The 26,744-nt window shown below is 42.5% G+C and overlaps 1 protein-coding gene and 1 long non-coding RNA gene across 3 annotated transcripts in view; both read right to left on the bottom strand.

Annotated features, from left to right (window-relative positions):
- Positions 1-524, bottom strand: part of pparab (peroxisome proliferator-activated receptor alpha b) — a 41,104-nt gene extending 40,580 nt beyond the window's left edge. The window contains exon 1 of the mRNA XM_012880334.3: positions 260-524. The gene's annotated coding sequence lies outside the window, so the exon portion shown is untranslated. The remainder of the gene's footprint in view (positions 1-259) is intronic.
- A 14,252-nt stretch (positions 525-14,776) lies between these two features.
- Positions 14,777-26,744, bottom strand: part of LOC110366445 — a 65,272-nt gene continuing 53,304 nt past the window's right edge. For both annotated transcript variants that reach the window (XR_004929695.1, XR_002426680.2), the window contains one exon: positions 14,777-16,207. This is a non-coding gene — a long non-coding RNA (uncharacterized LOC110366445). The remainder of the gene's footprint in view (positions 16,208-26,744) is intronic.

Raw genomic sequence — 26,744 nt, 5'->3', positions numbered from 1 at the left:
AACTGCGCACGCGTACTAGCCAGAACCCGTTTAGCCACCCCGCAGCTGCAAAATAACAATGCCTCCAGATTCCTGCAAGATTTCGGCAAAGTGCCGCAGAAGTCTGCGCCGGACAAAGTTGCAGGAGGACCGCTCAATGCGCGATGAAGTGCATGCGCACCGTGGCGGGTTGTGCAAACCAACATTCACTGAACGGATGGAAACATCTTAGCTCCTGCAGGAGGAGGCTGCAGCCCACGAACAAAACGAATTTTGGTACCTTAGAGCGGACAGCCCAATCCGAAGCAGCCATCTCCTTGGTTAAAAACTCGCTGTTATGACGCGGGGTCGCTGAGAAGAGGAGGAAGAAGAGGAGAAGAGGAGGAGGGAGGGGGGGTCACTGTCCCTGACGCCGAGCACGTCCACGTTTTCTCCCCGCTGTGCCGCTGCCGCTGCTCCTGTCAAAGACCCCCCAACACATCCACGCGCAGCCGAGACATGGTGCTCCCACCCCGCAGGAAGTGACGTCCCGAGTGACGGCTGGTAGGGAGGGAGAGAGAGAGAGCGCGCGCACCCACCCCCGACACACCTACAGTTTCAGCGAATAGAAGGAGAGCAGCTCCTTCCTTTGTCAAGGACGCCCCCTAACCACAAAGAGGAGCCACTAAAAGCCCTTGTGTGCGCCGCAAGGACACAGGAACTGCTCGGAGACGCTGAACTATAGAGCTCATTAGCAGGCGCAGTAGTGGCTCAGCGCTAGGCTTACACGTTTTTAGAAAAGTGATGGTGTAGGAAGACGGGCAGGGAACAGCGGGCCTGTGTTAAGGATCAGGCTTTGCGAATTTGTAGGGAGAAGCGGTGGAGATTAGGGATTGGATAAAGTGGATAGATAGGTTAGATGGATAGATGGATGGATGGACTAGGAAGGAGGTGTGCACAGTGCCTTGCGGAAGTTTAAACGACGTTCTCCTGCCCCTGATTACATTTACGAAGACCCTGGGAGTGCTGGTTTTCTAGATTTTTTATTTGCGTTATTCCAGAACCGTGCACCCATCTACTCCCTCTTTATTTCTTTCTGGAGTTGTGCACACTTATTTCCTTCCATTGGGCGTTTATATTACCCTTAAACTGTCACACCTTCCTTTTTCACATGACAAAATTAAATTATATGTATCTTACAGGGATTTTATGTGGAATACATAAATACACTAAGCAGTGTAAAACAAACACATTTAGAAACAGCTTCATCCCAACAGCTGTGAGTGCCAATCGCCCTCTGATGGGAGACTGCAGTCCAACGCTTTAAAATCACCCCACGGTTACTGGCCCTTCATACGTTACTATCACCTTACTGTTATTGCCTACTTGCACACTATCATTTAAATACACATCGCTGTGAACGAAGTCTCAAATCATTGTTCAATAAGCACCTTATTTCCTCATTATCTGTTATCTTGGGACTCACCTGGACGCTACAAAAAAAAAAAAAAAAAAAAAAAAAAACAGAGCTGTAACCATTGTTCATTGCCTGTTTGCTTGTCAGTTCACCTTCATCATGTGTAATGTGTGTAATAAAAACACTCTTGACTCTAGTGAATAAGTGTGAACTGAAAGAAAAGCGATACATGCTCTTAGCTGTTGTGTTCAAGTTCCTTACCACATCACCCAGCCTTGATAATTATTTGATATACCCCTTTTTTTTAGCTAAAAAGAATTATAAATGACTTTTCAGTTATAATTTTTTGGGCATTTTATTATTATTATTTTTCAAAATACGTCCAGCTAAGTCCGTTTGGATGAAAACTTCCAAGTCTTCTCAAGCAACTTTGGGTCTGTGCCTTGATGTGGCCATTCTTATGTAAGCTTGGATCTGAACTATTTTATTTTAATGCTGGCTGTTATATTTAGGGGCACCCTGCTTAAAAAAGTGTCTCTCACCTATTAAAGCTCTTGGCACATCTAAGGCTGCTTCGGTTCTGCAGTTGAGTTATAATTATCTTTATTTGACATTGCAACATAGATTCCAATGAGAATTGTCCTCTGCCTTTGACCCATCCCTTAGGGAGCAGTGGGCTGCCACTGCAGCCTAGGGAGCATTCTGGGGTTTGCTTTGAGACTCAGAGTGGCAGTGGGATTCAAACCCAGAACCTCGCAGTCTCACCATGACATAAGCACCCTGCCCTCTAAACCACTCTCTATGGTGTTCTTGAAATATAGAAAATATCCTCCCAAGCAAAATCTTTGTTCCCGTTCTTGACACCTCAACTGAAGGAGCAGCTTTCACTGCGGTCCTGCCTGAGCCGTGAATCTCTGCAGCTCCTCCAGAGTTACCACGGCCATGTTGACTGTTTCCCCACGTAATGCCTTTCTTGCATGGCCGGTCTGTTCAGGCCGAAGGCCGTGTCTTGGTGTGCCGCACTCGCACCACACAGTTGGACGACGCACTGGACATTGACTTTTATAATTAGTCGGATTTGAAGGCAGCTGGCTGCACCATTGCGTTATTCATGGTATCGTAGTAAAACAGGCCAAACACAAGCGCATATCACACGTTCAAATTTCTGTTGACAAACATTCTGAAAATTAGTTTCCTGTTCTTTTAACACATTTGGCACTACTCCACGTTGGTCTTTCACATAAAATCCCAAATGGAATACACTGAAGTTTGCAGGTGGAGCTTAAAACGTGAAAACAGGAAGTGGAAAATACTCCGACCAAACCTTTGAATGTTTGAGCTGGTGCAGCCTGACTTAAATTTCCTCAGAGAATCTATGATGTCGTCTAGAAAAAATTCACTTTTCAACGATACAATGCTTGCTGAAACGCACCCATAGCGTTAATATATCTGGTGTTTGTTTCACGGTAAAAATGCATTCCTCCTGTTACTCTCAGTAAAATAAACTGATTCATTTGTTCTAATTAGTTTCACTGGAAGTATGAAATGTACTTGTTACACTGCTGGAGAAAGCATCTCTGACCCAAGCTGCCTTGGTAACATCGACCAAGGCCATAGATGGACCTGGTCAAGAATCTAAATGATTCTTTTTAGTTGTTCGCCTCTCCTGCTTTAAAAGATACAACCGGAATGATGTGCAGAAAGTACAGAGCTGTGCTGATCTACAGTGAGCTCGGACAGAAAGGGGAGAGTCCTCAGTTTTTCCAGATGCCCTGGCAGGACGCTGTGACTCATGTGTTGAGTTGATCAGTCTGCAGGCCTGCCAGTGGTGTGCAAAAAAAAAAAAAAAAAATCTGGACAAAGTCAAAGCCGGAGAACTCGTTACACTCCACCCTGACGGCCTGCCAAGTTAGGAGGATTTCCAGTCAAAGTGTTGCAACGGACTGCCTTCCAATGTAGCAGCCCTGATTTCTCAACAGATACCAGATGCTGAGTGTGCAGCCCTGCTTGCCTGTAGCATCTCTCTGCTCGCGTTTCCTCACCCCATTCCCTTTCTAAACTCTCTGCTGAAGTCTTTGTAATGTGGCTGTCAGTCTAAAGCTTGGCAGGAAGCCCTCCGACTGCCTGGATGTTCAGAGTCAATACAACGAACTTTCTCTGCCTGCATGCAAACTCTGCTCTTAAAGCCGTGGCATGGGGATGGCTCATCTACAACTTCGTCCTACAAAATACAGCTTTTTTTTTTCTTTCTTTTCTTTTTTTAACCTTGAGCTGTTTCACATTTTGCCACAACTATAAACGCCGATGCATTTAACTGGAATTTTATGAGAAAGACAAACGTGATGTAGAGCGCAACTGTTCTGAGGGGGGGAAAAAATGATTCCTGGTTTTTGAACAGCTGTATAGATAAAAATCTGAACCTGGTGTGAGTCTGTACTGAGCCCCCCCCCCCCCAAAAAAAAACCAAAACTCCAAGACCCATTAAATCAAATCCAGTGCAACCGTTTGCTGTCAGAAGTCAGCTAAATAGCAAATGCGGTTCAATCTGGAACACTGGGGTCTTACTGCAACGTTCTCCCCGTGCATGCATGGATTCTCTCCGGGTACTCCAGCTTCCTCCCACAAAAAACACGACTATTAGGTTCATTTGTTTCTCTAAATTGCCCTCAGGTATGAGCGTGTGCGCGTGGTTGTTGCCCATCTACTGCTGGAGACAGGCATCTGCCACCCTGCATGGATAATCCATCCTTTATCTGTACCATATGGATGGTAACCCTATATGGTACAACTCTCCCTGTAGAGAAGTTTTGCAAAACCTTTCAACCCATTATCCGGAAAAAAATGGAAAGCATGTGGCCGTAAACACAAGATATGGGCGTCCACCTAAATTAACAGATGAGAGCTTTCGTCTTTGAGGCTTGTGGTAACTCTGGAGGAGCGTCACAGACCCACACCTCAGGAAGGAGGATCTGTTGACAAGGCATAACCTCCGAACCGTATCCTGCATGGTGGTTATGGTGAGCCATGGTGGGAGCAGCATCATGCCTGGGTGATGCAAGGACAGGAAAAGCTCGTCAGAGTTGATGGAATGATGGGCGGAGCTAAATGTAGAGCTGTTGCCCTGAGGTTGCCTGGAAGTGTGTGGTCATGAAATCCTCTTAGTTACTTCATGCCCTTCCCCACCTCCCAGGGCTTGGTACCTGTTTGCGGGCAGTTTTTGTCCTTCCAAAGAGCACTGAGCTGGTTGGGGTCCTGTTAGCCTGGTCAATCATTGGAGCAGAAGTTGAAAAGTGGAAACGTCAGACTGGGAAAGGGTTTGCAAAATGCTGTTCGGGGATTTTCTTTGGGACATTTCTTGTAAACGTTTCCGTAATCTTTCCACTCATTCACGAACAAACTGCTTATCTTTTTCCAGTGTTGGTTCCTCACAGATTCAGTAGCTCTAGGATACAGTTTTTTTTCTATAAATCCTGGTTAGAATCCTTTGACTTATATAAATGTATCAAAACATTATGGGTTAGTCTTAATCTCACTCCACAGCTTTTCTATAGGATTGTATCAGAATTTAGTGTGATGGCCACAGAACAAGGCTGTTTTTTGTGTCTTGTCAACCTTTTCTGTGTTAAGGGTCACTATCTTGTTGAACCACTCATCGACGACCCATTTTTATTTTTCGGTTAGAGTCCACCAAATATTTATTTAGAATCTCCTAGTATCTCAAATGCCGTGATATCATGCACTCTTCGCAAAGTTCCTACTGCCTATGGAGAAAAAGGTGACCACAGCATCACAGGTTCTCTCCCATGCTTAACAATAGGCAAAAGCTGCTTTTCCATAGATCCATTGTTTCATTTCAGGCACAGTGGTGCATGGACCACTTTCATACCAGATCATACCAGATCTCTAAAACATAGGCACAATTATAAATCACTAATCAGTAGTTCCAACTGAACTTAAGAAGGGATTGTATAAATGTGTAAACCATGAGAAAGAAGAAACTATCATATAAAAAGTAAATAAGTGTTAATCTATTAAAGGTTTAATTATTAAAATTTTCCTGTGAGAAATTATGTCGCTGTCGCTATAAAATACAAATTTATTTGAAGGCAACACAGTGTCTGATTGGTCCAGCTTTTAAGAAGTGAAATGTCAAGTCTGCGAGGATAACATTCAACCATAACTGTTAGAAAGATATCATCCTATAACAGACATGACAAAAAATGCTTTATTAAGAAATGGAAACCACATGTTTGTATAAATCTATGACATGTTAACAGAGATATTAGTTGCATTGCGCCACGATCTTCCATTGCAACTGGTATTTTCTCAACTGTAGAGGCTTATGGAGAAACATTAGCCTGTGAAGATACAGCTCATTGCACCACTCCTGTGGAGGGCAGACAGTCCGCACGCAGCAATAATCTTTGGTCAAGACTTGCTGTCTGCTGAACAGCTGCTTTCATAATTAAGGGAGGCCTCAGAGAGCTTTCCACATCCAGATGATACAAGGACAGCTAGCCCCCCACCACCCCACCCCCTGCTTGCTTACAACACAAGTCTGCCTGAGCTGAACTAGGAAGTGCAATCAAGCAGATTCTGCAGAAGCAGCAAAAGAGATGATGTCATTCCTGGTTACGAAAAGAGAGATTGCCGAAGTCTACATGCATTTGCCAGAAACTGCTACCACAGACTTAATCACCCGGTATCCCCCTGGATTTTTCTGATTCATCCGTCTGATGCAGGAGTTATCACAAGTGTATATAAAAAGTACTTTATTTTAGACCCAGCAATTCAATGTATGAAACCTGTAAACATGTTTTAGGACTTTCACTGTTTTAGAAGTTGGGATGTAATTTCTCTGAAAAGAATAAAAAAATAAAAAAAAACATTGCTAAAACTATCCCATGTGGGTCACAGTGAGAATTGTGTTCAGCAAACAAGCACATGCTGCCCCCTGCTGACGGAAAGCCTCAGTAAGTAAGCATGAAAGATTTTTTTTTTTTTTAACAAACACAATTTTTCGAAATCAATCCAGTTTCCTTCATTAAACCACTGGGACACACATCCAACACAGTTTCAAGGCTCAACTTTTCATCTGTGTGTTGTGATGTCATAACATCCAAAATGAATCTGTGCTTGGTCAGAAGCAGATTTTTTTTAAGTTTGTTTTTATCATAAAAGGTACAATTTCACTGGTTTAAGAGTTACAGCATCCTGTAGACTATGTTTGAACTAATTTACATTCAACTGGTCAGGAAAAAGAGCTGTCAACTGAATAATAATCATGGGGAAAAGAAGAATAAATAAGGAAATCCAATGACTACTTAGAACTCTACAAAAAAAGTACAAAGAGTTGAAAGAAAAAATAGAATCATTAGTTTAGGTTTTTAGGTTGGGTAGGGATGAGATCAGTGCATATTTGAACAGATCTGAGCTATAAAGAGACTAAAACCTATTTATGATGTAAAGCTATAAAATGTAATTATTGGCTAAGGGATCTCCATTAAAATGTTTTGGAAGTTATTTTTCTTACATGTTTTTTTTTGTAAGCATTCAGAAAACCAATATCCACAACTAACAATATATTCTATAGATCTATGCTACCAGTAAAACTATTTGTCAAGCTTATTTATGTTCAAATCCTGGACACACGGTAAAATATCAAGCTTGACACTTTATGTTACATTACTGAATCCTGACACTAGGTGGTGCAATTGTTTTTTTTCCCCCTTTAATGTAACCCATAAGGTCCATGTAGTCCATACTGAAAAGATGCACCACAACAAAAGACAATATCATCCCCATTAGGATATTATTGAAAAAAATATTTTAATAACACAATTCAAAAACTGAAACTGAAATGTGGACTGATTCAGACGCAGTTAAAGCAGCTATTTCTATTCATTTTGATGACTATGGCTTGCAGCTAATGAAATTTCTCAGGCAATTTGAATATTGCATGAGAATAATTTAAAAAAGTATCACTGACCCGAACAATTACTTCTTCACCTCTCAGCAAAAACTGCTGCTGTTACACTGATGAACGGTATAATCCAAATTAAAAAGATGGCGAAATTATCTATTATACAGATGTATTATAGAGATTAACAGTGGGAGTCTGTACGCAAATTTGAGAAACATTAGGGAATATTCAAATCAGTTCTTATATTTATTTAATGTTGCAATATCAGAATAATGAACTGAATCATCACTGACAAAGAATTGTGCTTTGAGTTTGAGGGCCATGACTGTGAATTACCGAAACAAAGGAGGCTGTAGGATTGTGATATTTGCAGATAAAATCTAAGAGTGTTGGATACCATGCCAGCTGCTGTTAATGATGTACTAGTGTGAATTTTAATTGAGATCTATTGAAAAGGAAAGAAAGATATAATATATACTGTTCAATGACCGAATAGAGAAAATGTTTTCCAAAATATTTTTCATCTTTGGAAATTTCAGCATTGACCTTCTTAATCCAAATAATGATGGAAATAATGTTTTATTAACATTATATCCATCGTATAAGCTTGTATCCAGGCAAACTAGAACAAAAAAACAAACAAAAAACAAAAACAAAACAGGATACAGAAGGTCAGTGACAGATAAATTATTGAATGAGTTTAGAAATTACTTGGAGACACAAAACTGGGATATTATAAAGAATTTAAATAGCATAAACATGGCAAATGAGGAATATTTAAAGGGTTATACAATAAAAACTGCCCCCAACCAAAACAAGAAATGTAAATATATTGACTAACGTTAGATAAAAAAAGAGCTACAAAATACACCGTGCAGAGAATTTGTGAAACTAAGAAGCAAAAAGCCAGAAAATAAATAAAAAAATAAATAAAATTAAGCTAACTACTATTTTAAGACGAGACAGAAAACACTGTAATAAAAATATTGGATAATATTGATAATAAAAAAAAATAGAAGAATAAAGAACATGGAGCCTATTTACTGTAATAAAAATGGTTATAGACAAGTAAGCTCCTCAAACTATTATTTTCTTTATAACATAGATCATATCAATGCTAAATTTATTTTGGAATCATTTTATAATTTATCAGTTATATAATTTTATAAAGAATAACTAGATAAGTAAAAAAAATGTTTGTAGCCTTCTTAACATATTGTTATATAATTTAGAATGAGGAAATAGTAGAACTTATTTGTAAATTTTGAAGAAGGGATATAATTAAATAAGCTTCTCCCCACTCTTGTCTAAAGCACAAAAGTATTGTTAATTTTTTTCCCTCTCCTCTTGTTTTACTGTTTTATTAGTATTTATTAATTGATGATTATTTTATTGTTATTCTTTTAAAAGTTTGAAACAAACTATCAAACCAACAAAAACACAACTGCTATGGTGAACACAACCCCATGACTATTTTTGACAGCAGACTGTCATAGGTGCCCTCCACCAAGAGAGCAAGCCCCAAAATGTTTTTGCTTAAGAAGCTGGCTGTTCACAAAATGCTGCGTCCAAGCATGTTGACAGAAGGTTAAGTGGAAGGAAAAATTGTGAAGCAAAGCTCATTGAACAGTTTAAAGGAGATTTTGAGGGTGCGGACTGTGGTGGGAGTAAATTCTTTTAAGAGCCACCACATAAAGATATGTCAGGACATAGGGTACAACTGAGGCGCTCAATGTGTTGAGCAATTCCTGAACCAGAGACACGGCCAGATGCCTCTTAACTGCGCTAAGGAGAAAGTCGAGTTCATTATTGCTCAGTGGTCCAAAGTCTATTAAAGACAGAGCTTGCGATTTTTCCGGAAGTTTCCCCAAGTCCCTTTTTTGAATAAGTGCACATGGGCAAGACCGTCTTACCTTGCTCTTCCTCTCCTCAGGGGGATTGTGTGAAGAAATCTCCCAAATCTACTGTGGTTTTAGTTCTTTTGAGGCTTTCCTCTTCTACCCATAAACTTGTACATAGTTTGCTTCTTGCGACTCTCAGCCATGTTCAATGTATACGGTGAGAGCAGCAGAGCTGCAGTGAACGGCTAACACCGAAGCTAACCGCTAAGCTAACCGGATACATAAATACCAGAAGTGTGCATATGCAGTTTCCAGCAAGCGGAAAGTAATAAGGAACGAGCACGCACACTGCCGTTAGGTGAGGTCATCAGAATGATTGGCATGTGGGACAACCAATAGATAAGGTGATCCCCCAGGAACTTTAGGGACAGAGGGATGTGTGGGCAGAATCAATCCCTGGCATTTGGTCCAAATGGCAGGGATTTTTTTTAACAGGCCTGCAGCTCTCACAGAGATCTAACTTTTTAACCTCCTTTTGCTGAATACATAATGTACTGATTGCTTTCAGGATGGAAGGACCATTTCACCCATTATAACAAAAAGTGTTTCTGAACAGGATTACCAACTCTAGCTTTACGATGTGAATACATGTTGCTTTTCATTTGGAAATAAAGGTTCCAGATTCTGGAGGAAGAGTTGAAGAGACACACAATCCAAGCTGCTTTTAGTCCGGTGGGAAGTTTCCACAGTCTGTAAGACGTTGGATGCGATGTCATCTGCTGGTGTCGGGCCACTGTACTTGAACGAGTCCCAAGTCAGCGCAGCTGTTTTAAAAAGAAATTCCCGAGCAGTTAATGCTTCCCTCTGTTGATTGCCTTTACATAGATGTTGATCTCATTTCCCAACATAATTTGGTACCTGCCCATACCGCCAAAAGAGCCAATACCTTCTTTCATGATGCTGGTGCTTTGGTGCCAATGTGCTTGACTGATCAGCAAACATGCCTGTGTGTAAATATGGGACAAAGATGTCTCATATAGACACTTTTTTTTGCCAAAACTGATCCTTCTGCCTAAATCATAACTTATTTTGTTTGTTTTATGAAAAACCTGAAAAACGGCAATATTTTAGGAAGGTGATATTTCAGATAACTGAATAGCCACTAGATGGTGCAGTTGCCACGGGTATGGAAGTGACTTGGCCTTGGAAACTGATAGTTATTAAAGGTTATATATACTAAAGGTCTCATATAAATGGATTCAGTGTTTTTAGCTTGCATGTTGTTTGGGTGAATGTTTCTAAGACTACTGTGGCAGGGATTTTATTTCAAAACCATGCTCGGCTTCTCTGCTCCGAGGTTTATTTGGAGGACCTGCCCATGCAGCGGCTTAAGTCCTATCCACTTACATTCAATCAATAGCACTTCTCTGTTTCAACAACTCTGACATCATACAGCGGTGTTGGGAAAAAAAAAGCACTGCTGTGGGGATTATTCACTTCGATTTCCAGGCAAAAGAAAAAAAAAAAACCCAGCATCATTATTAAATTGTCTCATATTTTTCAGATTGAGTATTGAGTGCATTTCATTAGCTCCTCTCTGTATGAAGGAGGAGGAAAAAAAAGAAAAAAAACACATCCCAGGGTGGACATCTCAAAGGAGTTCGCAGCGTTTTCTACGAAGCAGCGAGGCAGGAGAGGAGGTCATGGATGGAGGATGGCCTTTAGAGATGCAGCCCCAGAGGCAGGATGCACACAGAGTCTTTGTTTCACACGGCTTCAGCCTTCAGCTGCCTTTGCTCTATCATCGGGGCTCAGGCTCAAATCGATACAATATGGTGGCTGGCGGGGGACAGCTACACAGTGGGCGCCGAACACATGCAAAACACACCCAGGAAGGGTTTAGATACAAAGAAGAATCAAACTTCGTGCTCTATCAGCAGCGATGTGGGGTTAAATAAATCCTCTCGTTGCGTCAGATACTTAAGGCGATTGCGTAACTTCCTCGGCTTGTTCAAATGAGCTCACAGGCGAGGAATAATAATTTAAAAAGGAGTATATATTTAAGTGTTTATCTTTGACCTTAAGGTTGCCCCGGCTATTAAAAGATAAGCGACAGTCGAGGGGTGAACGAGGGCTGAACATTGATATGATATGCCGGCCTGCGCTCTCAGACGGTGAGGCAGGTGTGATGCCAGCCTTGGCCCCAGCGCCCTTTGGCAGCCGCCTCGCCATCTATGCGTGTGAGAGAGAGAGAGCGTGTATTTATGTGAGCCACTGGCCAGAGAGAGAGCGAACACTGTAACCCTCATCTGCTGTTGATGATTCACGCTGAAGCCCGGGAGGTGAGACAGGGACGAGGCTCCTGTTTCCATCTGCTCTGCTAGAAGGTTTCAGGACATGACTTGGCTGCTGGTTCACGTCTGAACTCGACGAAGGCGGTCGTATCCTCGTCTACCCGCACATGTTCCCAATTTTAAAGGATGGTTCAGGGTGTTTTAAAGCGAGGCTAAGAGATTCTAAGCAGTTTATATCTTGGCTGCAAAGTGTAATTTACCTCACGTCATGATTTATTGTAAATCCAGATCAGTTAGGTCTGGATGCTGACGCTGAGGGCTAGTCTGAGAGAGGCCAAGACTACTTCTGTCTTCAGACTGAATTAGGTCGAAACGTTTTAGGAAAACATGATTTTATGACCTTTTAAACCACCGTTATTTTTGCATTGGGTGGTGATTTACAGGGGCTCATTGCAAATACCCTTATTGAGGAAAGACTCTTTAGCCAAAACCGAAGTGCGTCAGCAGTGGCCATGATAAGTACTGTCTGAATAGTGCAGTCAGTAAGGAAGGAGGTAGGACAAGTAGCCTGATTGCTCCCTCCCGCGGCTAGCTTTGCCTATAGGAACCACGCATCGTCCCGCACCGGCGCAAAGAACCCTTTAGGTATACCACAATTCTTTGCATGACATGACGTGTAAGCACAGCTCCCTGACGGAAATCAATGAAAATGTCTGGAGAGAAGAGATCGCACACTTGGTAGTTAATTTTCAGAAGGTCGTAGGCCCAGATTTGACTCGCATCATCCATGTGTGTTTCCATCACGAAATGACGTGGGAGTTAAAGCCTGGCCAAATTCGGCACAGCAGTCCGAGGCTCCTTTCCTCCCCACAATAGAGTTCTTACTGCTGACCCTGTGAAAGTTGATGGAATATGAGCTAGAGGTAGGAGCTGGAGGCTATTATAATGGATATTCGGATGTAGCCAGGGAAGGGGATGATCATTGACACGGGAAATGGAAGTTGGTGGTGGTGCGCCATCAATGACCTTCCTGATTGAAACACGTACTCAGAGTGGAACGTGTAAAGCAAGTGATATCAAAAGATATAAAACAAAAACAAAAAATGAGGCAACCTAAAACATTGGATTTCCTTTACTTAAACCATTAGAATGTCTTTGCTTTTTACACCTTAATTTCCTAAGTAAATACTAATCAGCTTCTCATACTGAAAGTGTTTTTTTCCCGTCAGAACAACTGTCTGATATAGAAAATCAATATAATATAACTTTCTAAGAACAACTTTATTATCTTTTGTTTTGACATGTTTTCACAGATTCTGTGACAAAAACACCTTTGTAGTTTCTTTCTCAGTACAAGAAGATGATGATTATTTACACGGAACAATTAAAGTTAAGCAGCCAAGTGTCATAAGCATTGTATCGGTTTAGGTTTCTTTCTCTTTACTCTGACTTGGGTGCTGCCTGGCTCCACAGTAGAGCAGGCGCATCATATAGGATCTTTAAAAAATAAATAAGCTACGTTACTTAATAGTAGACAATACATTTTTGCACAAAATCCTCTAAGATTAGCCATTAGCCTGTTGAACTAGCCGTTGACTTCTGTCAACAGGATCGACTGATCCAACTAAATACATCAGCAGACTGGCAACACCAGAGTAAGACCTCGGTGTTAGAAACCCTTGGCACTTCAAAGCATACAGTTCAACCTGTGTGACAGGACAATGAACAATGACTAATCAATACAGTTTCTGTTAAGGGTTCGGTGTCAATGTTACAATTAGCTTCAGGGCATCACAGCGATTTTTTTTTTAAATAAAAAAAATATGGATAAAACCCTAATCTGGGTTTATATCAAATTAGGAGTTATTTACTTCAACTAAGACATGGAGTGCATCTAAACTTTTGACAGAACCTTACATATAAAGCAGTAGTTTAGAGATCATTACCAATTATACAAAACATCGAACATTTAATTGAATAAGCACACGGGACATCAGAGGTTCAGGATCTATTATTCTCTTTTTTATTTTGGTTTATAACAACAACAGCAAAAAAAAAAAAACAACAACAATCTGCATTTAACAAATCCCTGACTTAAAATAAAGGTCTTTACCTGCTGCTACCTTCGCATGGCTGACACTCCAAGCAAAAGGCGGCTCCGAGACTCGAGCTGGCTGGGTTTGTTGGTTTCTGTACGGTGTTGGATTGCTGCCCTTCGGGGAAGGCAGTAGGTTGTATAGTTATCTCCTGATTGGGCAAAATCACTACCCCGAAACCACACAACCTACTACCTCACCCCGTACGAACACCAGAAAGGCCCTGCGTGCTGCCAAGCTCAGCGATCGCTAACATACATGCATTTTTCAGCAAAAAAAAAAAAAAAGAACTAACATTCATATTTGCTTATACAGATATCACCATATACCATTTCTGTGACACTTTCCTTTCCATATTTTGTGTCACAATAGTAGAAAAAACAGAAAACGTTTAACAGAACACGCTGCAAAACAAAAAAAAATAGACTCAAACCCAAAAGGTTACAACAAACCTTAACAACTATGGTCAAATTCTGCATCCCAGTTACATCTTGCCACCAGTCTGCCCGTGAACGTGCCACATCCGGTGTTGAGCCTGTTCCAGAGAGCTGCGGGGGTCGGCGTCTGACGACATTACAGCCACTTCAGGAAAGACAGTAAGTTGTATAGTTATCTGACAGGAAGGGTGTGACCCTCAAACTATACAACCTACTACCTCACCCCAAAGGACAGTCTTGGAGGGGGGGGGGAAAAAACAAAAAACAAAACAACAGCTCTCTCAGCTCCCGCTCCAGTTCATGCCTGTAATCCGCTTGGACACACCTCGCTGAATGCAAAGCAGCAGTTATGATTCACAGAAACACAAACACGCGCGCCGCTCTCCTCTGGGACACTGTGCCGTGAAAGGAGCCTGTGTGTTGAGAGCACAATGTGACGACTGGGTCTTCGAGTTCACGGCTCAGGCTGAGGGGAAATTCAAATGATCTGACCGGGGGCACCCGTTTCTCAAACAAATTGCAGGGCAAAGTTATTTTCATATTCAGATGCTACATGTACGTAACTTATATCCTGCAGGCATGATTAGCACTAATAGTTTAACCACAAAAGCATAACAATATGGTGTTACGTTCAATAAAGGCCTGCTGATTGTCCAGCTTTGAAGCTAGGAATGAAATGTGGGTGGAGCTGATTTAAATGACAATTAAAACCGAACAAATTAGCACTTTAAGTTACCACATTAGCGCATAATTATAAAGATTAGGGAAAAATGATTCATGGTTTTCACAAATAAAAAAAAAACTCTTCAGTGTAAGTAAGCATTTTTATTCAGCCGCCCGTACTCAGATTCCTCTAAATACAATTCAGTGAAACCTATTCAGAGATCTCCTTGCTGGACGATTAGGAAGTTTGGAATTTCACTTTACATACATCAATATATCAAAATAAAGTTAGAGGAAGTCATGACTGTAGTATTCCGCAAGCCAGATAAGGGACATAGCAAACTTGTGGAAGGACGTGCTCTGGTTAGGTGAGAACAAAACTGAACTTTTAGGCCTATGTAGTGAAAAATGCTAAGTACACATCCCTCTGAACTCAAGATTTCCACTTTAAAGCATGGTAGTGGGAGCATTGTGCTGTAAGAACAGGCCTAAGGTTGTGCTTAACAGTGAAGGTCAGTGTTGCAGGGTTTTCAATTCTAAATCAAACATGTTAAAGTGAGACACACATTTTCACACACCACCTCATGAGCCAGTATTTAAGAGCCACCGTTCTCTTCGATTACAACCCAAAGCCTTTTGGGGGTTTGTCTCTGCCGGGCTTTGTTAAACTAGACGCAGACGTTTGTCTCCCATTCTTCTTTGCACAATAGTCAGCTAGGTTGCATGGAGAGTGTTTTGGCAAGCAACTTATACGTCTTGCTACAGATTCTCAGTTGAAATTAGGTCTGGACTTTGACTAGGCCACTCACCTGAAAACGTGTAAAATCTAAACCATTTCATTGTCGCTTCAGCCTTTCTGAGCCAGCTCCTGGATTGTCTTGTGAATAGTGTTTTCTATCTTACCACCAACCTGGACCAGATTCCCAGTCCCTGTGGAAGAACGGTGTCCCCACAGCATCATGCTGCGCACTACCATGATTCAGAGTGGCTGAGTTCATTGAGATGTGTAATATTAGCTTACCACCACGTACAGTGCTTTGTTATCCAGGCCAGAAAGGTCACCATTGGTCTCACCTGACCAGCATACCACGTGTTTATGATGTCCCCTACAGGGCTTGTGGCACACAGCTGGACCTATTTACTAATTAAATAAATACAAATAGTGCATGACTTTGTGTTGGCCTAAAGCTCATAAGATTACATTGTCTGGGTTTGTAACATGAAAAAAGCGTTAAAGTTTTAAGAGGAACGAGTACGTCTGCCAGGCGTTGTGAAAACGGCGTGACATGCAAAATGCTCCGTAGGGTTTCTTGTTTCTTAGAGCCGTTTTCTCTGTTTGCAAGACAAGCGTGTTAACCTTACCGAGAGAGTGGCTGAACTCAACAACAGCTCAACATCCCCGGCCCACATGTGTCGAGCGCAGAGCCACAGCTGCTGCCTCTGTTAATGCTTCTCACCTGCTCCGCAACATGCAGCGAGGAGCGGCGGCGGCGGCGGCGCTGGGGGTGAAGGGGGTCGGCTGGATCATTGCCTCCATCCGCATGTCACGGTTTCAGCAACACATCAGGTAGTCTTCATCTGAAAAAAGAAAAAAGGAGAAAAAAAAAACCCAAGAGGGAAAATCTGTTACTTCTGTAACGCAGAGGATGGCGAAATACTTCAACGTGATGACTTTTAGATTTGACGTCTGTGAGATCAATTACAAACGCCCCAGAGGTTGTCAGCTCATACGGGAGGGTTGTGTGTGTGTGTGTGTGTGTGTGTGAAATCTTTATTTCTCTTTTTTCATTCTTCTTTTTGCTTTTATAGAACCACGTATATTTTATAGTTTTCTCACATTCTGATTGATTTATGGTACGTCAGATCAAGCGTGGCTGATATGCATATGCCGCCTGTTGAGCGTGTTTATCCGCCACACACACTGAAGCGAAGTCATGTGAGGGCAGCCTCGGTCGGCACGTCCTCCCAGGGACATAGTACCTATACGTGAGGGAGCAAACGTACAGCACAGCACGTTACGAAACGGTATGTCTTGAGCTGAGAGGCCCTATTGTGTCTGCTCAGTGGCGAGCCTGAGCCTCCCTGCATTATTCAACGCTGCATTACTTACACCACAGCATTGTGGATTGGTAAGTATGCACGAGCACAGACCCGAAGAGACACAAAAGGAGCGCGGCGACACTCTGCAGACGGGGGCTAGGCCGACGGGAGTCAAACGGAAACGCAGAGTGCGCGCACGCTTAAAAAGTACATCGACCAGAAATGGGGATCGTATTCAAGATTGGATTGCTGTTCCTTTTACTTTTTGGAAAGGCAGAGAGATCAGCATGTGTGCTTGCAATTTCAAAGGATGGTATTTTTTAAAAGGAGGGTCTCTGACAAAGTTAGAAGCAGCTGATATCAGATGAATACATCACGCTTAGAGCGGCACAATACATCAAATCGCAGTTGTCATCACAATACAGTCATGTACAATAATCCACAGTAAACCAAAGCGGACTTTAGCCATCCAAAAGAAAATCTCTACAGTGGAACAGCGGTTCATGCAAATGGTATTATATGCGCCTTTATAGTTTTTTCACACTGTATATTGGGCGCTTATTTATATTCCGATATATATCCCGATATTTTCACAGGAAACTGAAGTAGGAGCATGTGTATCCTCCTGTGTGAAACACCTGCAGAGGACAGAACATGCAGACTGTTTCCGGTCCAAGTAACCACCTAATGTAAAAGTATGCAATGTTTGAGAAAACAAAAGCTGTAATATATAATTCACTTAAACTATTGTAAGATATTTGCTTTTATTATTGTCTCACTTTTCTATCGGACAATTAGCCTGACAAAAAAAAAAAGGCTTTACGTGTTTCTTTCTAGGTAAAAGGAAAATCCTTGTCGGTGCACCACCTCCTATCTCCATTTCCTATGTAAATAATCGTTGATTTCTGTGTCAGTGACCGGCCGCAGCAAATGTGACGACCGTGTACAGGTTAACAAAACCACTGTCGCTTGTCATTTTTCAGACCAGACACGTTTTAAACTGGTAGAAGTCCGGCTGCGGTCCTAGCCCCTCTTGGACTAGCTTCGGCCTCTCGGTCCAACAATCTGGATTTATGATCGACAAGGACACCGAGAGAGTTGTCTGCTTGGGGTAAAATATTTGAATAGAACCTCGCTTCATAAATTCTGAACTATCCCTCCAAGCTGGGGAAAAGAGAAGGCCTTGTCCAACCCAACGTATAAGTATGCGAGGGCTTTGAAAAATGTAAATCATAGTGGAGTCCGGTAAAACGCTCGGCGACATGTGGCCCTGACTTCATAAGCCAGGGTCAAGGCGCGCTCCTCTCAGTCTGCTGACTGGACAGACTTCAGTCTAATATTGTTTATGGCTCCGGGGTCCTGACCAGCTGAGTGCATGTTCGGGGAAGGCTTCTGCTTTCAAGTGAAGCCAGCTCTTATACTGCAGTGACAGAGAAATATTCACACCTACAGACTGCAGAGGACACATGTGGCACACTTTGCTGGAGCAGAGGGAGCAGAGGGAGCAGAGGGAGGGGGGATTGGGGGAGGATTCAACCTCAACTTTGTCCACCTTAAAGTTCTGTCTTCTCAGAAAGTGTGCAACCAAAGCAAAGCGTTCCTTCGGCCGAGAGCGAGGGGGCATAACCGATGCGGCGCTTCCATTCGCCGTTCTGGAGGCTCTGTGGCGCAAAAAGTCTGGCTTTCCACACCTCGTCGTCTCATAATGTCACACGAACACACTCGCGCTAAACAAATTCACACACATCCCAACAGACACTTACGCAAGGACAGCGCTTTGAACGCGTGTTCGCTCGCATCGACTTGGAGAGAGAGAGAGAGAAAAAAAAAAAAAAGCCTCGAGGGAGCCAGGCACAACATGATCTTCATTTACGTCATCTCGTTTTGCACAGCAGCGTTTGCAGCAAAAAAAAAAGAAAAAAAAAAAAGCGCACCCTGCTTAAAAAGTCGCTGGAATTCAATCACACTTGAGTCTTGAGTGCCTCGGTGCCTCTCAATCAATACCGTAGTCATAGTTTGACTGCAGTGACAGTGGAGGTGGAGTGCTGTAACCCTGTAACCTGATCCACGGGGCTCTCGTGCTCTCTGTGGTCAGTCAGTGGAAGGATTATTCAGAAAAAAGAGGCTTTTATACAATTTGTAACCACTCCTTGCGCAGTTCTATCATCTATCCGGTTACAAGTTAAACCCTTTTGATTAAATCAGCTGTTCGGCTGAATAGTAGATTTATAGTTGTGTACATGTTCAGTCCTATCTCTGCGGTCCCGCTTTGTGGAGCAGGAGGATACATCTGCGTCTTTATAGGGGACCTGGGTTTGAATCCAGGTTGTGCCATGAAGGGCATCAGGCGTAAAAGCTTTGCCAAGTCTGTGTGGGAAGGTTGTACCGACTTGCTGTGGAGACCCCTGAATCAGGGTGTGGAAAGGACTCCTCAGTCCCACCGCTACAGCAAATTGGCAATGTGTTTTTTAGCAGATTTTGTAGCTGTTATACGCAGGTTCTTCAAAGAAATACAGTGTCCTGCAAAGGTATTCACAGCCCTTGAAATTCTTCACATTTTGTAAGGTTACCACACCAGACTATAATGCATGCACTGTTTTTAATGTGTCTATAATGTGTTGCACACATTTGAATTTAGCGTAAACATCTGATTAAAATCAAGAGCCTATAGCAATCACAGAATACCCTTCACATTTTTCTTGTAATACTACTTTTCTAAAAAAAAAAAAAGGAAAAAAAAAGCTGTAGCATAGTAAAAAATATTCCCTCCCGACTTTTCCAGACTGAATCAGAACATATGAATGGAGTGAATAGAGTGTGTCTGTGTACGTTAATGTCAGTATAAATACACCTGCTTTGCGAAGGCCTCAGATTTACATTAGTGAACAAACACCAGACAGGTCAGGGATGAAGTTCCCAAGGGTTAGACATCTTACTAAGCCCTGTTCAATCCATCATCCAAAAATGGAAAGAGTATGGCACAGCTGCATTCCTACTAAGACATGGCCTTCCACCTAAACAAGAAGAACATTAGTCATGAGAAGAAGCTAACTCTGGAGGAGCTGCAGAGAGCCACAGCTCAGGTGAAACAACAGCTACTAGCCGTACACTCCGCAAATCTGGTGGTGGGAGCTTTACGTTTGTTTTAAAAACGTAAAGCTGTTTTCAAGTCCTAGGAAGGATGAGCGCACACGCGTGTCTCCGGAAGCGCAATGGTGGGTAAGGCAGAACACGACACACGTGAGAATTTTCAGCGAAAGGCTGGCTCCACAAGGTCTTGGCTCCTTTGAACAACAAATGCTTGCCATTTTTTGTCCATTTTCATTTGTAAAAATATTTTCAAAAATTATGTATCACTTTCCTTCCCGTTCACAGCTATGCACCAATTTGAGTTGGCCTGTTACATAAGATCCCAATAAAAGACATCTAAGGTTGTGGTTATAGCGTGACAACACGTGTCAAGACAAAGTCGTTTTAACCAAGTTCAGACTGTTAACTCCCTTTTTTTCTTCATTAAAATTGAAAAACTTCTATCTATCTATCTATCTATCTATCTATCTATCTATCTATCTATCTATCTATCTATCTATCTATCTATCTATCTATCTATATAAAATGTATGGTGCTTAACTTTAACATTTACTTTGGGGATTAATAAGCTTTGTTTTGCAGTTGCTTTTAAACACTTTTGTAATATGTTAGTTCTTGTGCATTTTTGGAGGACAACTGTTCTCACGATTAATCTCCAAGTGCTGCTTTCATAATTTAAGGGATTTGGTTTCTCTCTGCTTTATACCGACCCTTCAACAAGACAAAAAGGTGTCTGAGCAAAGACAGGAGGAATCCAGATAGCAATTTATAAAGTGAAGCATGACTATTGTGCGCTCCCCCCCCTCTACTCAGACCCCCCTCTATTTATACCAGGGCCAAGGGGCAGGCAGCAGGAGGAGGCAGGGTAGGAGCTGGGAGGTGGGGGCGGTGGGGAGTGAGGGGGAGGCCGCGTAGGCAGGTTCTGTTACACATGCCAGGGGCAATGGCTAGGGCAAGCCGCAGGGGGATTCTGCTCAAAGTCAGACAGACTGACCTCCCTGTCACCTCTGCATGAGGCAAATATTAGGCTTGCAAACCATGTGAAAGCGCGTGTGATGTAAAGAACACAGAGTCCACGGGCGCATGCACGCCGGCCCCGACTGCGTGCTGGAGCCTCACCTACGCGTTTAAGCTCGGGTTTCGCCTACGAGCGGAGTTCGTCCCAGCAGATCAACATGCGTCCTCTCAAGTGTGATGGAGTGGGCGCGTGCGCGAGCTCGTAATGCTGTTTGTGTGTTTGCCTGTCAGGATAAACTGTCCCTTGGTGATTTAGCTCTCCGCTCCCCCAGCAGAGCCATAAAAACATGCCAGGAGAAGAGGGCGGGATTAGGCGGACTTAGCTGATCCTAGCCTCGCAGCCCCATCTTTTAGTGTAAAAAATGTGACCCTAATCATTGTAATGACAGGACGCGCAGCAGGGGTTGCTCGGACCACTCAGTCCAACCTTGCCAGCTGCCTCCTCATTCCTCAGACACACACTATTTGCCATTATGTGCAGAGAGAAACACAGAGGGATTTTCATGCATATGCACGCAGGCTGGACACAGGACTCCACAGAAAACAGCTTCTTCCTAACATGTTTGTTTAACCATTACGTTTTTGAAGATGTTACTTCTGGAGGGAGTTAGAAACGGATTATCTTATCTTTAACATCGGTCATCCTAATTTTCATATATTGTGTCCTCCTGCGCAAGAACCAGAGATGTTAGCAAGGAAGCCATGTTTCTCAAGTTAAAAAGGCACATTCCTTTTGTAGGTTGTGATAAGCTGAACAGTAATGCCGTATGTGGATGTGTAGTTAAAAAACGCCTAACACCATTTCCCCGTTGTTTGGGAGAGCCTGGTCAGGTATAATTTACCTCGAAGTTGAAGTTATTCATAACCTTTGAACATTTTTCCACATCACCACCGTACAATTTAAAATAACTTGTTGGGATAGAAAGTGGAAGGACAATGATCCATGATTCCAAACACTAACTACATATAGCTACATATGAGGGCCACCTTAAGTGGATAAACGTGTTCTAATCAGATTAAACCAAATCTCCCTAAAAACAATAACTCAAGTGTAAAACATAATAGGGGCAGCATCTTGCTGTGAGAATGCTTTTTTTTGTTTCGTTTTGCAAGGGAGGAAACTCGTTTAAGAAACCCTGTTAAAGGCTGCAAAACACCCGACTGAGGTGGAAGTTACAATCCAGCAGGTCAACATCTAGTGATATACAGCCAAACCTAGAATGGAATGGTTTGGATCAAAGTAGGGCTGGACAATTAATCAGATTTGCTATACAATCGCAATTTTAATAAACGCAATTTTCAAATCGCAGAGGTCAGCAGTATTTGGCTATGTAACAATTAATGGATCAGACGCTTCCTTTAGCTGTCGGAAATGTGTCTAAAGTGGGTTTGCCTCCACATGGAAGGGAAGAGAATTGCAGCAGTGAGATAATCTATTTTTATTATTTGTTTTAGAGTTTATATATGTACAATCATACTTTTTTTTTTTTTACCAGAAACTTTCAGTAATCTCAGCACAGCATTAAATACTGGACAAACTGTTTAATACATAGACTTGTTTGTTGGTTCCACTTTATGCTCAACAAGGACTGATGTCCAACTCACAAAACTATTCTCTTGAATAATAATATTCTGATAAATAAAAACAGTTAAATTTCTTGTTTTAAATTGTCCTTGTTTACAGACATCTTTATCTACAGTCCATTTTCGTTGCTTGTGGTTAATGCAGAGAAAAGTCCAAATTAAATCGCAATCGCCGTTGAAATAAATTGCAAATTTGATTTTTCGCTAAACCGTACAGCCCTAGATCAAAGCATGCTAATGTTTTAAAATGGCCTAGCCATAGTCCAGACCGAAACCAAGCCAAGAACCTGTGGGGAGACTTGACAATTGCTGTTCACTGATGCCCACCATCCAATTGGACTGAGCTGCAGCCAACTTGCAAAGAAGTTTGATCAAAAGTTTCAATCTCTCGATGCATATAGGGAAACAGGTTTCCCATTTTTTGCACTTCCCACATATGCACTACTTTGTGTTGGACTACTGCATAAAATCCTATTAAAATACGTAGAAGTTTATGGCTGTGGCCTGATAACATGTCCAAATGTTCAAGGGGTACGAATACTTTTGCAAAGCTCTGTAACTCTAGACAAACCATAGATACAAAAAATAATAATTCATGACATGAAAACTACATTTTATGCAAATAGTCAAAAATGCGGGAACAATATTTCAAGTACAGACCTTTAAAAGCTTTTATTTTCAGATGTGCACATAAATGATGGCCAATATACACTTTTAAATGTCCAATACTGTCATGTCAGCAATCATCCCACTTGTTTTGCGCCGTTCGATGCTAACTTGCACACACTAACGGAAGCTGGTTAGCTGCGCGCTGGATTCTGGCTGCTGTTGACCTACAGGGTCTCTGACTATTCCCAGAAGCCTACAGTCCTGCCGAGTCCCGTTCTGCTTAACCCAGCCTACGGGGGGGGGGGGGCCCTTCAGCTTCAGCCAGAGCCCCATCAAGCTGCATCTGTTGCCAGCTATATTTAGAGGGCGGGACACATGGATATGAACTTACAGACAGAGGGGCAGAATGGAGGGAGAGATCTGTGCGGGCTGCAACCTGCGAGAGTTTGTTTCTTCCAGGCAACAGCAGAGTTAAGTTAGGCTTGCTGCTGCGGTCAGCAGTTATAGCTAAAAGCTACGGCAGTAAATAAAGCCCAGTTAACCACAATTAGAACTGAGAACCTGGATTTGGCAGCAGTCATTAGCGGCGGTGCAGTTTCATGACAGCTGCCAGAATGAGGGGGGGGGGGGGGGATGTACAGTAATGTTCTCTGATAAAGAGACTCATTACTTTCCCCCCAGTGAGTAGTGGAAAAATAATGATGGATTTCTGTGGCTTTGAATCCCCCTTCAAGTGGGGCTGCATTTCTGCCTAAAAGCATTTTCGGGTGTACGGCAGCACTCGCACCGCAGTCAGCGTGTGATATGTGACCATGTTGCACGGCCATCTGCTCTATATAACCATAAACAAACGCAGGCCGGCCAACTTCGCTTGTATCGCTTCCAAGAGGGTCTAGGCCGGGTAAATGTATTCATGCTTCAGTCCCTGGGTAGATGTTGGAGCGATATGCCCCAGAAACCAGCCCCGCTTATGCAATGGCATTTATAATTCATTCCACAAACACAATATGGACGCCACTCTGTCCCCATATGCAAACACACGGGCAGATTAACGAGGAAGTAGCCAAAGGGGGACGGGGGGACGGAGTGCGTTGTGAACTGTTAACGGAGCTCCTGAGTGACGGGCTGCCTGAGAGCCCGTCTGTGACAGGCCTAAATAGGCTGCCTGTTACCGACCGGGGCTGCTTCTGCTATGTTCTGCTGCTACACTCTAAACTGGGTACACAGCAGCACTTTCACACAGCCAGGATGTATTTATACATATGGCACAGCTTTCGAGCCTAAGGACTCACAACCTAATACAGTGCTGTTCAAAAGTATTCACGCCCCCATTGGACTTTACAACATTTTGTCGCGTTACTGAGTTTATATGACAAAAACTAAATGTTGCATGATGCTAAAGAAAATGGATACATAATATGCAATTTGTTTTAAGTGTAAAAATCTCAAAGTTGCAGCATGCATGCAGCCTATTTTACGCATATATCCCTACATTACCTAATTAAATAGATAAATAGCGGCCAACTTTGTATACATTTGTAAATATTAGTATAAATAAAGACGTTGCTGAAAGGTAGTCCTCAGAAGAAGCCGAGCTGTTAGCGGGGGACACAGCAAACCTGTAGAAGAAATTGCTCTATTCAGATAGGACTAAACTGACCTTTTTGGCATAGTGCGTGGAAAACGATCCATTCGGACCGACTAAGCCGGAGCGATTACAAAACAGAATTGGCAAAATGTTCAGCCTCTAGATGTGCAGAGTTAGTGGAGAGCACCAGACTTGCAGCTGCGACGGCTGCAAAGGATAAGTCAAAAGCACGGCCCACTATTCAAATATTTATTTCTAGAAAAAAAGCTGAAAAGCTGAAAACCATGGATGTTTTTTCTTCTTCAAGATTTCCTTTTTTCGTTTCTTTTTTTTTTGCTACTTTTGTTGTTCAAGATCCTAAATTTGACTCGAAATTCCCTGAAATTTGTGGTCGTAAGCAGACAAGATGTGGGAAACATTTTCGGTACATGTAACTTACACTGAACCAAAAGTTAGTGTAAATGGGAATTGTTCTGATTTAACTTTATGGAAACATTCTGTGGGTCAAATTACTCAACCAAACAAAGGCTTCACCTATACCCTCACGAAAGATCTAGGCGTAAATATGCGGGCTTGAGGAATGAGCTGTAAAACACAAACAAACAACAACAACAAAAAAAGAAGCCTTATCAGACACTGGATGAAATCTGGATATCTGGTCTCTGTGGTCTTTAGGGTCAGATGAGCAGAGGATCATAACATCTGCACATGTAATCAAATGCCTGCCGCATCCAGAATTCCTGATAGTTGATGTAGTTAGAGGTTGCAAGGCGGGGCGGGGCGGGTTACTAAGTTCATATCATGCAGCCACGGCAACAGCGGTGACGGCTCAGGCTGAAAAACAGGTATACGGGCAGACGATGCATGTTTATTTAGAAGCAACGAGTGAACAAGCTGAAGGAGAATGGGACGAATAATGAACGGCGGAGGAATAAGGTGGCGCAGATTAGGCCCACGTGATACAGAGCAGCTGATCGGGTCCACCCTAGGCAACGTGTTTGGACGAAAAAGCCTGCTCGTTTCTGTAGCCAGCCTGAACAGAAATGAAACAACTCTCCATAAGAAAAAAAAAAAAAAAAAAAAAAAAAAGAGATGCTCAGCGCTCTGACCCCGCTCTTCCTGCAACTTCGCTCCGTTTATTTTATTTCGCTCCCCAGCCCAGCGTCCGGTTGCGCCCTCTTTCCCTCTCCCGCTTCTCTCCGTCCCTCTCATCCAACTACCTGACTAGTTTGGCAGCGATCGCACAAAATGGCGGTGAGGGGGAGCCGAGAGCTGGAAGCCACAGAGTGGAAGCCATTTTCTCACAGATCCGGGTCCGGGCACAGAGAGAGAGGACTTTTCACTGTGCCTGGTGGACGGTAAAGATTAGCTTGAGAGCGTTTTAGCATGAAGATTATGTTTGTTTGCGTTTCTTAATGTACAGTACTAATAAGCCACTGGGACCGCTTGGCCTTTTAAATGGAATAAAGCCACAACGTCCAGACGTTATGATTTTAATCTAATACAGGCGCACAAAGAGAAAGAAAATAACTGTAAACAAAGCTGCGAGATGCCAAGCGCATAACAAATGAAAGTTAGAGAAAATCGCATTACTGGCGCTATCCAAATAAAAGAAGCGCAGGACATAACAACAAGCTAAATTGTTTATTTTGACAAAAGACGCACCGGCCTGTCAGCCCTGGATGGGAACCGCTCAAATTTCCTTTTACAGGCTATGCTTGGTGTTCGGCAAGTCAAATACTGCGGAATTAGATTTTTTCCCCCCTTCCTGCTTACTATGCATTTGATACAAGTGAACAGAATATTTATCAACAGATATGCCAAGATCCCACAAATCTTTGGACATTTTGAAGAAATGTCACCGTATGAGCATCGTTGTCGTCCCAATCTCTATTCATATCTCACACTGCTGCAGAATTTACCCCACTGCAACTCAGATAATAATACGTTGCTTAATCACATGCTATGCTTATGCAAAAGCTGCACTCACCTTGGCATGCCGGTGCTTTAAACTGAAATTGAAACTGGCAGCATGACCTACTTTCTGGTTAAGTATGGTATACTGATCCTTACATACATATGACATAAATTGCAAAAACTGTAGTAATAGTAAGGAAGCAACATAACAGCAACGATAACGTAACCTGACGAGCCAGATGAATTTCGTTCTGCTTAGCTCCACTCACA

This window comes from Fundulus heteroclitus, unplaced genomic scaffold (genome assembly GCF_011125445.2).
Source record: "Fundulus heteroclitus isolate FHET01 unplaced genomic scaffold, MU-UCD_Fhet_4.1 scaffold_52, whole genome shotgun sequence".
NCBI classification, from domain to species: domain Eukaryota; kingdom Metazoa; phylum Chordata; class Actinopteri; order Cyprinodontiformes; family Fundulidae; genus Fundulus; species Fundulus heteroclitus.
Note: the sequence above shows the minus strand (reverse complement) of the source record. Positions and strands in the feature narration are given on the sequence as shown.